This window comes from Pollachius pollachius (genome assembly GCF_949987615.1).
Source record: "Pollachius pollachius genome assembly, chromosome: 8".
NCBI lineage: Eukaryota > Metazoa > Chordata > Actinopteri > Gadiformes > Gadidae > Pollachius > Pollachius pollachius.
In genome coordinates this window covers 11,030,112-11,047,611 of record NC_136941.1, presented here as the reverse complement: position 1 = coordinate 11,047,611, position 17,500 = coordinate 11,030,112, and the positions used below count along the sequence as shown (strand labels likewise).

The 17,500-nt window shown below is 44.8% G+C and overlaps 1 protein-coding gene across 2 annotated transcripts in view; it reads right to left on the bottom strand.

Annotated features, from left to right (window-relative positions):
* The window catches only part of tshz2 (teashirt zinc finger homeobox 2), a 39,220-nt gene that overhangs the window by 18,531 nt on the left and 3,189 nt on the right, over positions 1-17,500 (bottom strand). The gene's annotated exons all lie outside the window — the stretch shown is intronic.

Sequence of the window (17,500 nt, the reverse complement as noted above, 5' to 3'; positions counted from 1 at the left end):
ACTCTCTCCCTCTCCCTCTCTCCTTCTCTCTTCCTCTCTCCCTCTCTCTCTCTCCTTCTCTCCCTCTCTCTCTCTCCCGCTCTCCTTCTCTTCTCTCCCTCTCTCGCTCCCTCTCCCCCTCTCTCCCTCTCTGCCTCTCTCTCTCTCTCTCTCTCTCTCTCTCTCTCTCTCTCTCTCTCTCTCTCTCTCTCTCTCTCTCTCCTCACGTCACCTGCCAGCTCATGTGGCCCAAGCTGCGATGTGAACAGGTTTGGCAAGAACCAAATGTTTTCATTTACCTTAGGGACATCTACACTCTCTACAGCTCTAGCCGGCGCTCGCTGGCAGACCTACATGTCATGATACCGGCCCCGGGGCCGCAGGGCCCGCCGCAGAGAAGGGTCGAGGGGCCGGACAGACCACCAAGAGGAGGAGGAGAAGGAGGAGGAGCAGGAGGAGGAGGAGGAGTGGGAGGTGGTGGAGAAGGAGGAGGAGGATGAGGAGGAGTGTGTACCTTGTAATGGTAACACTGGTTCATATGCATGTATGCCACAATGCAAAAAATTGAATAATTCATAGAGTCAAAATGCCATTAACTCTATTTCAGAACTCTGGAAGGCTGGCTTTTGTTTCATAACATGTCCTATCACGAGCTCAACCCGCTCAAGTGTTCCTCCATTACACCTTTGTGCGGGGACTGAAGTGTTCACAACTTGTGATGGATCTTCATTCTACTGGGCAGCAGCGGGGGGGGGGAAGAAGAAGCTACACTAGCTCACCTCAACACATCTATTTCTAGACGAGGACTTGCTGACAGCACATTTAACTTTGTGATCTGCACATGAGAGACAGCTAACATTTGCTGACAGCCCGAACCCCACTGAACCCCATTTCCCTATACAATACCCTATTGACACCTTCCATTTGATGGGGACTTCAACAAAACTTTCCAATGGCAAAGAAAAAAAGAAGAGGAATATAACTTGAGGAATATGGTACGGTAAAGGTAGAGAAAAAAATCGAAATGACATCAGAGACGGCTTTACCACCAAACCCAGAGAACACCAACTGCCTCCGTTGGGTGGGCTGTTTGAGAGGTGTGTGTGTGTGTGTGTGTGTGTGTGTGTGTGTGTGTGTGTATGGCGGGGGGGGGGGTTATGAGCAGGATGGGGTAGTGTCTATAGAAGCATGATTTGTGTGAGGTACACAGTTGTGCGTGCGCCTTCACAGGTTTGTGGAATTAACACTCAATTAGAGCAGTGGGGGTCAGTTCGCCTGCTAGCGACGGGGACGGCGCCGCGCTGGAAACGCCTGACGGGTTTATTTTCTGCCATGGCGTGCTGAAGGCTGCCTGGCAGCCTATCATGTTGCTCTCTTTGATCAGTCCTCTCAAAATGTGGGAAACGGTAACCACTCCTGACAATTGAAACAGGGCAGAAGGAAAAAAAAAATCCTTAAGGCACATCAAATGTTTATAAAGTCCCGTCACTAATCACCAGTCAACAGTCAACAGAATGTCGCTATTCAAGTCCAGACTCAAAATAATATCCATCGTAATATTAGACCCCCAACGAAAAAATAAATAAAAATAAAAATAAGAAACACTTCAAAGTGACACGTCAAATCCTTAACCGGACAAGCAAAAGTTTCCGATCAAAAACCGCAATTCCACCGAACTGTTTGCAACATGGTACTAATTCCAATTAATTAAGGCTCAAAAGTGGGTCATTGTATACTGCAGGGAGAGTACTGTAATAAATAATACAATTCTGTAATAAATAATACAATACAATCCCCAACAGTAAGTCAAATTTAAGTCAAATTCCTTGTCTCGGTTCGACCTATTCTTCGTACGGACACCAGTAAATTGTATCACTGAGACATTTAATGATTGAGCTAGCTTGTGGGTGACGAAGGGCACCAAAGTACCAGCTTGTGGAGTTACTCATATCCCTGTTGGGAGAAAAAACCTCCTCCGTTTAATGATCCACCACTGAGGAGTGTCCACACGCTCACACAAGAATTCAAATCCCCTTTTTCCCACAGCCTCTTTTCAGCCCGTATGATAAATGACACCCGTCATTTGGCTGTTGCCAAACAGCACAGAGGGGAATTGTACTGATATATGATTCACAAGAACAGGAAATAAACTCTGCCTTTCTCTGTTGTCCCCCTCCCCCCCACTCCCCTCCCCCCCTCCTCCTTGCCAAGTAGGACGGACCTGGACAGGCTCTCCCATGGCCAAGCACTGGGAGGCTGACGGGTTGAAGCCCAAAAAGGGAATTAGCCAGCAGTCTCTCTCCCTCTTTCTCTCTCAAAAGGTTGGAGTCACTGATGACTGATGATGAGAGACACAAGGGCCGTAGAGCTACAGCAGCAGTGTGTGTGTGTGTGTGTGTGTGTGTGTGTGTGTGTGTGTGTGTGTGTGTGTGTGTGTGTGTGTGTGTGTGTCTTTGGGTCTTTGTGTGGGAGAGGCCATAAGCAGATTAAAAATAAATCTGAAGAAAAACCTTAAGTACACAATTATCAAACAGAAAAGAAAAAAAAATGGAGCAAGCTCTTCATGCACCCAATTACAATGCAGTGGAGGGCTAATTACTGGGGTCTTGATTATCTCCCATTTCTGAGTGAGTGATGGAGTGAACGAGTGAGTGAGCGATAGAGGGACAGAGGGAGGAAGGATCTGTGGAAGTTCAAACGAGATAAAACATAAACAGAGTGTAGGCACAGAATAATCTATTTTCTACCAAAAAAATGCCCCTCTTGAAAGACAAGGATTCTTTGATTACATAACTTTAACTTTCCCATTAAACAAAAAATCCATACCTAAATAATAACCAATTCTGGAATGGTTTTTCATGCTTGTGACGGGGGCGTTCCTAAACCCAATGTGCTTCTATTGGCGGGCGGCCGCAGTGACTTTGTGTCTCTGCGTCAGTCTCCCAGAGAGAAAGAACTGCCGGCGCTACCCCGCTGCTAGCTGCTGCTAGCTGCCGCTAGCTGCCTGCAGGCCGGCCCCTGTGGCCCCGCTGGCCCCTGTGGCCCCTCAGCTCAGCAGCAGGCCTCCCCGCTCCGCTCCGAGCGCCGGGATGTGCCCAGGGCCCGACCAGTGGCGGTCAATCATCCAGACAGCGACATCCTTTTGCCATCACCATCAGAGGGGCCCCTATGGGGGTGGGACAGGGATATTTATGAGCGAGCCCCGTCCCCATACACACACACACACACACACACACACACACACACACACACACGCCCATGCGGCTGCGTATATTCCGCTGATATAGTGTCCGTCGGACCGTAGGATGGAAGCTGTATAGTTCATCTCCTCCTCATTTTTAGCCCCTAACCAGACCCCTGTAAGTGCTCCTCTGAGCATTATAGTGGGCTGGATCTGATGTAGCAAGCAGACACTGAGCACAGCGCCGGGTGTAAATCACGGGGGCTCAACATACACATACACTCGTCTGGTAACCGGAGCTGCATGGTAGCAATTAGGTCTCTTTTGTCTGCCATTTTGAAAAGAAATCCACCCAAAGTAGTAGCATGGGAACAAAGCGTGCGTGCGCGCTGCGTCGCTGTGTCTGCTGAAGTACTAGCAGAACAAGAAGTGTTCCTTCAAAGTGGCTGATGACTAGCACGTGTTTACCTAAGAGGTGCATTTTAATGCCTCTTTACCTTTGATTTCCAAGCTGAATAATTACAGAGGAAGTTGTGGAGAACCCTGTGGCGGATTAGGGAGGAGTGAATTGGAAATGGTTTCAGATTGTCTTCGTGAACTAAAGAGGCTACTTTGCACCACAAGGGGTTCCTCTCCTCGGGCGGACCGGGGGGATTAAAAGACGCCATAAAAGGTCTCTGTAATGGCATCAGTAATGTCTTGTTGCCATTAAAAAAGAGAAGGGTGCGAAAAAACATCTGCTTTGCATTTTTCACTCCCTCGCTACTCATTTGTCTTTCAAACTATGTCGAGTGTGCCCTGGTTTCAATGTGCTTCTATGCTTTTTATTTTTTTCATAGAGTTATTTTAGAAAGCGCATACTTACTGTATAATTTTCAAACGTTGCACCAATGGCAACTTTGCTTTCCTAGTGCATTGATAGTGCCAACTCTGTGTACTTGTTAGGGCAATTACCCTGAGTACATTTTCAACACAATTTAACTTTACCATTTATAACTGTAATTTCGCCTTCCAGCCGGCTGCAAGTTTATTGTATGCCATGTTTATTTGCTACCATACTTATTTTGGCCAAGAGGGTTGTGTGTGTGTGTGTGTATGTGTGTGTGTGTGTGTGTGTGTGTGTGTGTGTGTGTGTGTGTGTGTGTGTGTGTGTGTGTTTTATTTTTTGAAATGGCTGCATTCACACCCAGGTCACATAATCAATGCTAGAGTAGAGTAAACACCTTGATTGCTTTATGGCCAGAGAAGCAGTGTATCCTCCTCCCCGAGGCTTCTGGGAAAATGAGGCCCCTGCTGTAATCTTCCTCTGCTAACCCTTTAATAAACCACAGCCTGCTTCATTAGCCGCTCCTCTCACACACTGATTGATTGGTGCCAGTCAGGGAGCCCCCCATCCCTCGGCCCACTCCACCACCAACACTCACTAAATAAGGCACATTTTCAGCGGGATACCACCACCCATCACACACATGGAAAAAAGAGCATTCACCACGAGCCAAAAAGGGAGTGGCATCAGCCGCGGATGGCAATGCAACAGTGTTCCTTTTGTTCAAAGGCTGGGTCAAAATCAATTTATACCGAGCGATACAGCCGGCCCCGCTTTGTATATTACATTCCTATGAGTCCAAGAACACGGAAGGGACAATCTAAAAAAGCAATGAAAGAATGAACAGGAAACCGTTTATATAAGAGAGAAAAATATACCTCAATAGAGTATGGAAGTTATGAATGTAAAGGTCGCTTCGATGTGTATATAAGATACACATATATCTGACATCGTCATATATCTGATATGACGATGTAAATATCTATATGTATGTACGCATGTTGAATCATGATCCCAGCTTAAACATAGTGTTTGGATTGCTCACTTTAACTGCATTTATCGGTCGGCCCTGTGCGTCATACAAAGGCTCCAACTTCCACAAATGTCAATTGCGAAAGTACTGGAATTCACTTGAAAGCACTAAAGGAAGGACTAACGGCGGGACATTAGGTAGCTCCGTCAGTATGTATCAAGCCGTAGCAGATACAGATAATACCACGGCTATTGTAATAATGACATATCATCTCTTCTCCTCGGCTGTATTAAAATCTGGACGTTCACATTCTCGCCTTCAGTGCTATCTACAATGAATGGGAGGTGTGATCCTTGGCCGCTCTCTGCGGTGGAGGAATAGAGAGATGCAGGCCGGTGGGGGGTAGCGGGGGGTGGTGCAGGGTTGCTACATGGTGTTGAGCAGCAGTGATAAAGTCAGTAATATCACTATCTCGCCCCGGCTCTCCCAAGAATTGCCATAAACCTATTTCGAAAATTGCACCCATATATTCGCCGGAGACAGTAAGCTCATCCCGGTGACAGTGAAAACTTTTAGGCTGAATTATGCTGGTGTCATTCAGAGGGGTTTATCAGAGTGTTGGGGGGGGGGGGGGGTCAATAACTCACAGACATACATCTGAGCAGCAGCAGCAGCATTCCCCCCCCCCCCCCCCCCCCCCCCGCCCATGCACCAGCACCCACCAACACCCGCGCTAGCATGCTTGGCACTCAGCGACAGCAGAGCAGTAGCAGTAGCATCAGGCCTTGCTAGCACTGCGACCAACCGGGAGCAACGGGAATCGGTGTTGGCAGGCTAGGTGCCATCACAGGCCCCCGCTAGGTGCCGTCACAGGGCGCAGCTACGTGCCGTCACAGGGCGCCGCTACGTGTCGTCACAGGGCGACGCTAGGTGCCATCACAGGCCCCCGTTACGTGTCGTCACAGAGCGCCGTTACGTGTCGTCACAGAGCGCCGCTACGTGCCGTCACAGGGCGCCGTTACGTGTCGTCACAGAGCGCCGCTACGTGCCGTCACAGGGCGCCGCTACGTGTCGTCACAGAGCGCCGCTACGTGTCGTCACAGAGCGCCGCTACGTGCCGTCACAGGGCGCCGCTACGTGTCGTCACAGGGGGCCGTTACGTGCCGTCACAGGGCGCCGTTACGTGTCGTCACAGAGCGCCGCTACGTGCCGTCACAGGGCGCCGCTACGTGCCGTCACAGGGCGCCGCTACGTGTCGTCACAGGCCGCCGCTACGTGCCGTCACAGGGCGCCGTTACGTGCCGTCACAGGGCGCCGTTACGTGTCGTCACAGAGCGCCGCTACGTGCCGTCACAGGGCGCAGCTACGTGCCGTCACAGGGCGCCGTTACGTGCCGTCACAGGGCGCCGCTACGTGCCGTCACAGGGCGCCGCTACGTGTCGTCACAGGGCGCCGTTACGTGTCGTCACAGGGCACTGTTAGGTGTCATCACAGGGGGCCGTTACGTGTCATCCCAGGGCACTGTTAGGTGTCATCACAGGGGGCCGTTACGTGTCATCCCAGGGCACTGTTAGGTGTCATCACAGGGGGCCGTTACGTGTCATCCCAGGGCACTGTTAGGTGTCATCACAGGGGGCCGTTACGTGTCATCCCAGGGCGCTGTTACGTGTCGTCAGAGGGCGCCATGCAGTGTCACCTTTTTTAGCAGTGTTTTTCCAGCGGGATATTCAGTGTCGCTCAGGGGCAAGAGAAGAATTATAGACTTATAGAAATTGAGTCATGAATGAGGAATTTTTCATTCAGACATAAAAATCGATTTCCAACAACTCTATATTGATGTGGTTTTGTTTCAGCAATGAATACAATCTGTCGACGGTCATAATTGAGAAATACTGGTATGAATAATAATAATAAAATATTATATTTAAGTATTTTCTGAAAAACATTTAACGTACTTTTCGTGCACTTTTGACCCAAACAATTTCCCCCCATGGCTTATCTATAATTGGCCATTATAAATTGTCATAAGCAAACAAATAAATATTATTTAAATCAAATTCAGTGAAGATTCAGTGGTAGTTTGGCCCACATTGTGACTTCATACAAATAATGATGTCTACTGTTTACAATATAAGGTTTGGTGTTCTTCTATAAATGCATTCAAAAAGTGCCCCCGAAAACGCCATAAATTATTAAATGAAAAGACTTCTGTGGGATTACATTGCAAACAACAATACAAGGTTTTACTGCGTGGGCTGTCAAATAACAGTGACAATAGACGAATAAACTGTCATCAAGAGAATGATTTCTATTATTCATTTGAACTCTAAACTTGAAAATGATCAAAGCTGATCATTAGTGATAAGTAACTATTCATGCTTCACTCATTGTTTTCGTTATTCATCTAATTTTCGAGATCAACGCGCGTTTTGTCTCTTCTGTTGCGACATTTAATCGCTCGTCTACAGCTTCCCTTTAACGATCAGACATCATCAAAGACGGTACAGTATGTGCATAGCAACGGCAAAAAAAACAAATCACACAGCAGAGTAAACACACAGCGACGGCAACAGCGCAGCCGAGGTGGAATACGCATCTAAAGCTTTGTTCCCGTTCTGTGTCATGAATAATGATCATGGTGGGATTCAAGGAAACCGCATACAGCCTCTCCACGCCTGTAGGGTAGGAGTGCTTCCAGCGACAGAAGCAGAGGGGTGAGCTCCTTGTCCAACCAGAGCAGGGGATGATCTGGTCTCACAGCGGGGGACCTCCCTCTTTGTGTACATGTGTGTTTTAGTGTTGCCGCGGCAACCCGAAAAGCCTTGCTGTTTTCTTTTTTTTTATACCACTGCCTCGCCCGAGAGACATGGAGGGTGGGGGGAAGTGAGGGAGCTACAGGGCAGACTCTCTACCTGGGCGCGGGTTTAATAGGTGCATCTGCGCAACGTATACATGGTATCATAAAAGTATGCCAATAATTACAGGCCCGGGTTATTGCTGTGTGCGAATGTTATTTTCATTAACATTCATTTCCTGTCCCCGGGAAAAGTAAATAGCCACCCACCTGTTTAATCACAGGGTTTTCCTTTTTTTTAAAACCATGCAGTTATCTCCATGATATCATCAAGCTTCATAACCTCAGACAACATAAGTCAGGGTTTTTTTCACTCTTCTGCTTATGATGGGAACTAGAAGTCTTCTTATAGACTGTAAGCAAACAGCAAGTCAGACGAAATGTAAACTCTTAAGCAGTTTTGAAACAAATCCGTTACTCTGATTTAAGGGGTTTATCCTTCCAGGCCGCGTCACATTAACATATTCTCAAGGAGTAACTGGATCGAGACATAAATATTTCTTGGATTCTTGCTTGTTTAAGCCTTGGACCTGCTTGTTACTAACGCCGATGGAACTGGTCACACACACACACACACACACACACACACACACACACACACACACACACACACACGCACACACACACACACACACACACACACACACACACACACACACTAACGGAGAAGAGTTAGCAGATCTTCACCGATTTGTGTTGCATGGAAATGAAGGCTACCTTGGCAGGAAGTGGGGACATGGGGGAAAAAGAAAAGCCAGCCTTTCATCATTTTCCCCCAAATCAGAGGAGGAAATGAATATGAATGCCCTCAGGTGTGGAGGGGAAGGAAATTCAAGGAGCCTGATGAGGTCCCTGAAGGATGGGTTCTGGACAGTGCCGGAACTTTCCAGTTGGGTTTAGTCCAGAGTGTGTGCGTGGGGGGGGGGGGGGGGGGGGGGGGGGGGGGGGGGGGGCAGATCGCAAACAGCAATCTGCTGATTGTTATGCATAAGCATGAACTGAACACGTACACATACACGCATATGTACGAATGCACCCTACACACACACACAAAGAAACCCCCCAAAAATGAAATCCGACACAATTCCAATAGAGACGTACTACCCACGCTAAACCCTTAATAATATTTAAATCACAAATCCATGATGCCAGTTCAAAATGCGTGCCTCCAAAAGTCGAAAGAATATTTTTTCGATGTTAAAATTATATTCTGCGCACGCTGACAAATCTGCACTGAGTTCACTTAGGCAGTTGTATATTTTCGTGTGAAATAGAAAATGTCGAGGTATATTACAGAAAAGCACCTGTGAAGAGTGTGACAATGTGTTTGCTAATTGTTAAATGAACACACCAACACTCTTCATTTCAAATGTACATGGTTTTTACCACCCACCAAATAAAATGTCAATCCTATTCTGGGCTTTGGTAGATATTACCACAGGAAACCCTCTTAGATACAGATAGAGTTTTAGATACAGACCAGATATTTATTTTTAACCCTGACCCTCCAGATGTTTATCCAGACTCACTGACCTGGCCCCTGACTGCTGCTATGGTGTCCTGTTTGGGTCAGTAAGGGTTAACGTTGGGGTTATTAAAAAATATGTATTTCACTTGTATATACATGGCTGGTGAACGGGAATTGTCTGTAGTAGTATTATATGAAGTTCCTGTCCGGTCATAACTCAATGTGATGAGACGCATGTTGTGATTGGCCATCCTTCTGCCATTGATTCTACGCACTTCAGCAGCAACGCAAGAAAATAGAGCTGAAAAAAAGAATTGCTACTATATGTCAATATATTATATGTAGATTGTTATAATTTATCTATATATATTTATATATATTAAAAAAAATTAAGTATAAAAAAAAAGTCAAACTTATTCTTATCCTGTCCGCTGCTTACTTTGTGATTCAAACAATCTTAAATTCACTAGACTGCAGGAAATGAATTCTGGGAAGTGATTGTATTCTGGAGAAGCACCTCAAGACCCCCACTGTGTTTTAGGAATACCTCCTTGAAACCTCCCTTCCTTTCTGAGGGCTCAAGGTTGGCGAGCACAGAGAGGATGTGGCGATAACAGAGAACAGATCTGTAGATCAGCTGCCAGAGCTCCGTCTGCAGACAGACACGCTGTCGTCAAGTAGAGGGTGAGTTGGTATGAGGAGTATTGTTATGTGGACCTACATATAGTCATGGCTTTAATACAACGAACGTTTCCAATACTGTACATGGAGGTTTTCACTGAGTGGACGGACCACGGGGAAAGGGAGAGGACAAAAGTTTTGAAGCGTTGCCAATACTCAGTTTCACCTAAATGGCCTCACGGCAACGACACTGACCTCCTAGTGGCAGCGAGAAAATGACCGTTCTCCACACAGTGCAACATGGCCTGGGGGAGGGATGAGATAGGGGGATTGACAAACACCAAAGACAACTGCTGAGTCGATGTTTGTCAGGATACGCAAGGGAGGGAGGGAGGGAGACAGGGAGGAAGAATGTGTCCTTGACAACTTAAACGCTTTGGGATTGAACACGACTTATTTTGACAGTTAGTTCTATATCAATAACTTTATGTTTTTCCAATGCACATCTAGACGGATGCAGGGTGATGCAGATAGACAGACAGGCAGAGACACATGCAGGCACAAACGCACGAACGCACGCACACACACACACACAAACAAACACACACACACACACACACACACACACAGAAAGGGTCAAACAACCTTATATACAAAATATATATACTCAAAGAACATTTGGTTCTCCGCAATCAATTCAAGGAAAAACACAAGCTTTGAATCGAAAGTAATGCGAAAAGTAGTTCTTTGCCTTCAAGAAACACCAATAGCCTGAATTGAAACTTCCTTTTCCATGTAGGCTGTTGTTGTCACCGAGCGGAATTAAAATGTAGAATGGCCTCTAACACGATGCTGCAGCACAGGGCCATTTTGTTCAGCAGTCCCTGAGGTGTCGTTTAGGCCTAGATCCCTTTCAGAAAACGAAATTCACAGTCACACACACTTCACACACACACATACCCAGATGTACACACACCCCCAAGAACGGCGGTGTGGCCTCACACACACATCGCACATCGGTCATAAAGCCGGACTGTGACATATTGTAACTGTTGCATTTCATTTTGCTGCCGAAGCTCTGCTGTCACTCACTTCCTCTGAAGGATAGTGTCTGGGTTTACAAGTAACAGCAGAAAATGGAGAGCAGAACCAACCCCCCCCCCACCTTGATGGACACAAGGCTTAGAACAGCCCCGGTGAACAACCTCCTGAGTGTCTGGGGTCAGAGGTACATATCGAACATGGCTAAGTGTGAGGGGACTGTAGACCCTGGAGTTTCTCCTCTACGGGGCTGGCCTCAGTGGGTGCACGGTACATGGACATGGGAGTCACGGCTGAAGCCCTAGGTGTTCTCGATGCAACTCCTCAGTTTGAATCCTTTCCTCTTATGGAAAAACAGGGATGTTTTAATGTTAAATATTAGCCCTTAAAGGGATAGTGTGTAGAATTGAGTGGCATGGCAGAAATGGAATATATATTCATAAATTTGTTCTAATCTGTGTATATCGTATTTATTAACGACCCTTCAATTGAATCCTACACACTGCACCTTGTAAGGAACAGTCTTCTCGATAAAAAATGTACGGGGGGGGGGGGTGAATTAAATAACGCAGAGGGTTCTGTGGCGGGGGATCTAAACAGCGGTCAGGATGATGTCATCACCATCGTACTCATCAGAATCATCTCCCTCTCTGGCTTTCAGAGACCAGGGGTGACGATGTGCCACCAGCACCGCTTCCTGCTCCCAGCACAAGGCATGATGGGTACCCCTCCACTCAGACCCACGAGCACCATAATCAGACATGCTGACTCCTGTGCAAGGACCTCCTTGTGTAACATTAAGCATTAGTGTGTGGATACAGTTCTAAATCAGTTCCTCAGGAAACCCCCATACACTCTTCACCACCACCCCTTCAAAGACCCCTCCCAAGACACACACACACACACACACACACAAACACACACACACACACACACACACACACACAACTCTCTTGTTTATATCTCAAACAGAAAGGGTAAAGTCTTTGATGCGCACTGGGCAACGTTTTAGATCCGATGTCAGCAGCTCATGTGAGAGAGCACAACGTTGTCCCGCACCAACGATAAGAACCTGAATAAACACGCATCTCCTTATCCCAGGGCCAACGGTAGGGAACAGCAGAACATCTCACACGCAATGTCCTCAACTCGCAGTTACACAATCAACCTCCCTTCATTAAATAGAGTTTGAGGGGGGATGGGGGTGGGGGTGTGGAGCAATGAACAGTAATTAGTTCAATCTCATGGTATATCGTGGCTATATGATACGCTGCAGAATAATATTTTTTGGTTTCCGAGCTTTCATTTTCTGTCGCCGAATTACAACCATTCATCATGCGCTCATTACAAAGACAGTCCGTCTGAAACGACTTCCAATTGCCTCTCGTTTCGAAACCCAAATGATGCAGGATGCACATATTTCACCGCGCTGTCGTACATCAACTACATTATTGCATGTCACGAATGAAGGAGGGGGGGGGGGGCTGGATCGGTTGATTAAGAAAAAAAAAGAAGAAAAAGTATACAATGAGTCTATCATATAGGAAAAGTCAAACAAACTTTTTTATTACTCGGGTTTCGAACGCTCTTTAATCAGAGCGCGCATCCTGGCGTTTTGACAATGTTGTTATATTTATATCACAGAACAACAAATAAAAAATAAATAAAACCCGCTACTCTGCTGCAAGTGCTAACCGTCGCTTGCTGCAACAGCGAGTAGAAGAGAATCTGGAGTCCAAGCCATAGGCTGAAACATTGACATGTTGTGTGTGCTTCTCCTTAATCAAGTTGTAAGTACAACAGAATTATTCTACATTCATCACCGACACCTAAGCTGTCAGTGATGTTTAATGAGCATCAATTAAGCTGTTTCAACACACTAGCTCAGCACACACACTGAACAGGCAAACACACAGGGGGAGAGAAAACATCAATATAAGGACCAGAGTTTAAAAGAACTGGATTACACTGGAACAAAGAGGGAGAATATACATATATATATATATATGTAGAGAGAGAGAGCTGACTACAATGAAACAGGCCGTGTTTATACCCTGCCAAAAAGTATAAGTTTAACCCTACTTAGCCATTTTCAGCCGTCATTCGTAAATACAACCTTTGGTTTATATTCTAACGACGATCTTACATTGTGTTCCCTTCAGTTATGTCTAGATCTAGAATCTTCAAGCCTAAACATTTAATCTATTTTTTACCAGGCAATGATGAACAAACGCTCTTTCCTGCAATATGCTGATGCAGAACCTAACATATTTGAAATTCCTGGTAAATCTTGACATAAAGATAAACATAGTTATTCCATGAACGTGTATTTATTTGTGAGGGTGTTGTAGGTTCATTTTTGTGATCAAGGCAAATGATGATTTATGAAACAAATGAAAATTAAAAAAATTATAAACTGAATTAAGAATTAAAAAATGGTATCACATTATATACATGAATAATACAATAAATAATGTTTAATTTACTTTTGGTTAATCTATCGGTGCAAATCCACAATTTGCCCCCAAAAACAAGTCGACGAGTCCGTCTCTCTAAATGGATTAGGATTTTCATTGCCAACGGATATTACAACAAATGTTTCGGTTGTGTTTTTTTATGTTTACATTTCACTCAGTAACAAAACTAATGTTATCACTACTAAACGTTATTTCAATGGTTCCACTAACTGCATTCCTGAAGGGCAACACCTATTTATTTAATGATGGTACAGCTATGATGGTACAAGTAAATAATATCAGTATAACTAAATGTCGTTTAAATGGAGCATACTGTGGTTCAGTAAATAACATCAGAATAACTAGTAAAACTATATGGTGTTTCAATGGAGCATACTCCCAACTGTGTTCACAGATATAAATCTTTGTTTGGTGTGTTTCTCTGTATATATTAGTGGATTCTTGTTGCTGTCCTCTTATGATTTCTTTATTTGCAAGAAAGATTCTTCCCGAAGAAACACAAATAGGCTACCACTTCTTAGTGGTTTCATAAGAAATGAAAGAATAAAACACTTGCTTGGTCTTTTCACGTGCTAGATCCTGTGTTTACTCCTGTGTCTGCTCCACCTGTGACTGCACTCCCACTGTGTTGACGGATACATGGCTGATAAAGTCAATCGGATATTCACTACAAATCAGTACAGTTTGCTTGGGTTGTTTCGCGAAAAATGTGCCATTCGAGCCGGAACGGTACTGTAATGAAAGCCCTCAAATTTGACCCACGGCATAGAAACACGAGCATGGATGTGTGTGTGTCGGGGGGGGGGGGGGGGGGAGGGGAGGAAGGGGGGGGGGGGGACAGGGAGGGGGGCCGGGACAGCAAGGTCAACGCAGAGACGGTGGAACATTGACTTGATTCATCAAACTAGTTTCTATGTAATTGCTCCGCGTGATGACTAATAAACCACACAGGCTGTAAAGCTGTCACAGGGCCATCAGTCCGATGCTAAATGAAGTAACAAAAGGTGCAAGGTTCACAACTTCATTCACTGCCAGAGTGAGGTGTCCAAAAGCACTCTCTTCAGCCATAACTTCACCTGCTTGCTCATTGAATTTTTGATGCGCACGCCACATTGTAGCTGTTCAACGTTAACGCGGTTCTTTTCCTTCTCCCCCCTTGCTCCTGATTCTCAACACAGTTTGATAGTAGGCTATTCACCTTAGTGGGCTATTGGACTTGTTATCTCTAACAGTGGAGAAATTCCTATTCATCTGAATATTGCATCTAAAAATGTTATATAACAGAAGCTATAAATGGCTATCATGGCCCAAAGCATAATACAATCATCACTACCGTCTTTATAATGTTTCAGTCTTCTTGGTCTGAAAAAGCCTCAAACACATGCTCATGTTCTAATATTTTAGTATTTTAACATGTAACCCATTTTTGTCAGACTGACCTCTCGGAGTGTGCCGGAGAAAGCGACGTAGAGGCAGTTTACCTTTGTAATTGTTACAGATCGCAACCATTAGCACAATATTGTCATAGCTCCTGCTCCTGCAGTCAGGAGCTGCAGAGGGTTAATTTGCATAATACATCTTAATTGAAGCTCATTAAGGATTTGATAAGAAGCAAATCAGGTACACCGTAGAAAAACTTAGATTAATGCTCTCGCTGTGTTTTAGCACTTCCAAATTCATGGGACATTTTCTAATATTTTTTTGTCTGGGGTTTCTGGCAGGTAAAAATGACCAGATTGTTTAATTCCATTCTCTCTAAATGTTTCTGATATGGATTTGGAATAAGTTGACAAGCAATTAGATTTCATTGTAACCGATTGAAAAGCAACTGTTAATTTTCACAGCCTTAGCTCTGCAATCAGGGCTCTTGTCCGGATCATGCAGCAGGATTTAAAAGAGTACAGTAAGTATGTTGTGAACCACTGCATTGTTTTGACAGATTCACATGACAGCTGTTCGCTGACTCCTCACATTGCCATCATCTTCATTAGGGTGGAGGTGTCCTCATGGACACAATGAGACAAGCCCTCTGGACTTTTATAGCAGCGTAGTAAACCAGTGTAGCAATGCTAAAACAGGCTTGTAAATTTATCTAAAGTGCAGTGTTCTTTTACCTTAAACACATCCCCCGGCAAGCGATCGATATCTGGATCCCAGTGTTGCTGTTATATTTATAGGCCGACCCTCCATATTTATTCACTGTAAATACACAACGCAAGGTACAAAGTCCCCACCCCCATTTGGACAAAGCACCATAACATGATTTCCTTTGTGCTCAGGAAGTCTGGCAGAAATAATGCACTTTAGCGTTTTAGTTTTTTGTTGCATTCATCTCGCGACACGCCAATTACCGTTCGATTACACGACTGAAGATAAATAACAACGATACTAATAAAAAATAACAACCACAAAGAAATCTCGTGCTAGTTATGGGCAGTGGGGATGGCACGGAAATATTATCCACATGAATCAACCCCTGCGAAGGCATATCAAATTGTGTCATTTGCCTGGAAACTAGCGCAGGTCTCGGGGGGAGGCAAGGTGAACGAGGAGCTGAGCAGCCGCCGCACGGGCCTATGCCTCGAGACCAATCAGAGCAGCCCTCTGCCCCCCCCCAATCCCTCCCCCCTCCCCCCTCCCTCCCTCCCTGACTCCCTCCCTCCCCCAGCAGATCGGCATGCTGGAGGGCACGGGAGTCTTGGTTCTTATCACCTAGACACTGCAACGCCCTGTCTGTGCCTCAGCAACAAACACAAACAAAAGACTTCCCCTAAAACTATTATCCACACCTGTCACCCCCAACATGGTGGTGACATACAGGGGAAGGAGGGAGACGACATCACAGCCAAACTAACTGGATGGGACTTTTTTTATGATTTTTTAATTTCATTATTTTCCTTCATTTTTTTTGGGCTTCAACATAGAGAATGAAAATGAGCTGAGGAGGAGAAAGTTATTAAGAGGCTTTTATGGCGCTGTATTTCCAACTGAGGAAAAATTGCAAGCACTGCAGCAAAGTGTATGTCCTCATAGGCTAACAAACTTACAAGGCTGGATGTTGAATAAAAAACTTAAAACAGAAATTCGATTCAACAATGTTTTGGTCTGGTTTGGTCTGTATTTGGCCTGTATTCTGACCTACCTTTGGTAGAAAGCGGAAAAAAGGAAGGCATTGACACAATATTTGTGCTGCGACTAAATGGCATCTAATCTGCAAGGCTCCCATTCAGAACTCACTCAACTCATTTCTCTTAACATGTCTCTAAAATTGTCTCTGAATTTGTCTCCAAAATGTCTCTTAGCATGTCTCTAAATATTTCTTCAAACATATCTCTAATATTTGTATATTTTTTTTAGTATCAGCCAAGAACTATAAAGATCACATGTAAGACCTGACTTAAATGTTCCACCACAAAGTTGAATACCTCTAAATACAATACAGCAAATATTATTTTCTTATGAACGTCTTAAAATAGTATTTGATGTGTTTTTTTTATATGGTTGTTAAACGTTGACCAAAGCTTGACCACATATTTATCATTGATCAATAGTAGTCACTAGCACTCAGTATAATACTGGATCAATAATCACTTCATGTACAGGTGACTCTACAGAGGTGTGCTTTAATCCTGAGAATCCAAACAAATGCAATCAGATATGGGATACAAATATAGCCCTAATAATGTGATTTACACATGCTATTTTTGATATTTCTTTAACAATTTGTAACTCCAAATTCCCATCCAAACTGCAGTAATTGTACAAACTAGTTCATTGTGCTGTCATTCTCTTTCAGTAAGTGTATTTTGAGTCACATAGAATTGGTCAAGCGGCGGTTGGTCCCGCCATTTTCTTTTTGATCCTTTGCCCTTTTAAAATCAACTTTCATTCTTTCTGTTTTTTTCTTTCTCAGAAACTAAACTCGATAAACAACATCTGCCTTGATTGTAGGATGTTTCCAGAACAAACCACTTAGGAGGAATTTCTGCAAGCCAATTCCCACAAGCTGCTGTCAGTCACTAGCTGGCACTGCAACACTTAATGCCTTTGTCTGTTCTCCAATTTATCTTGTTAACAGCA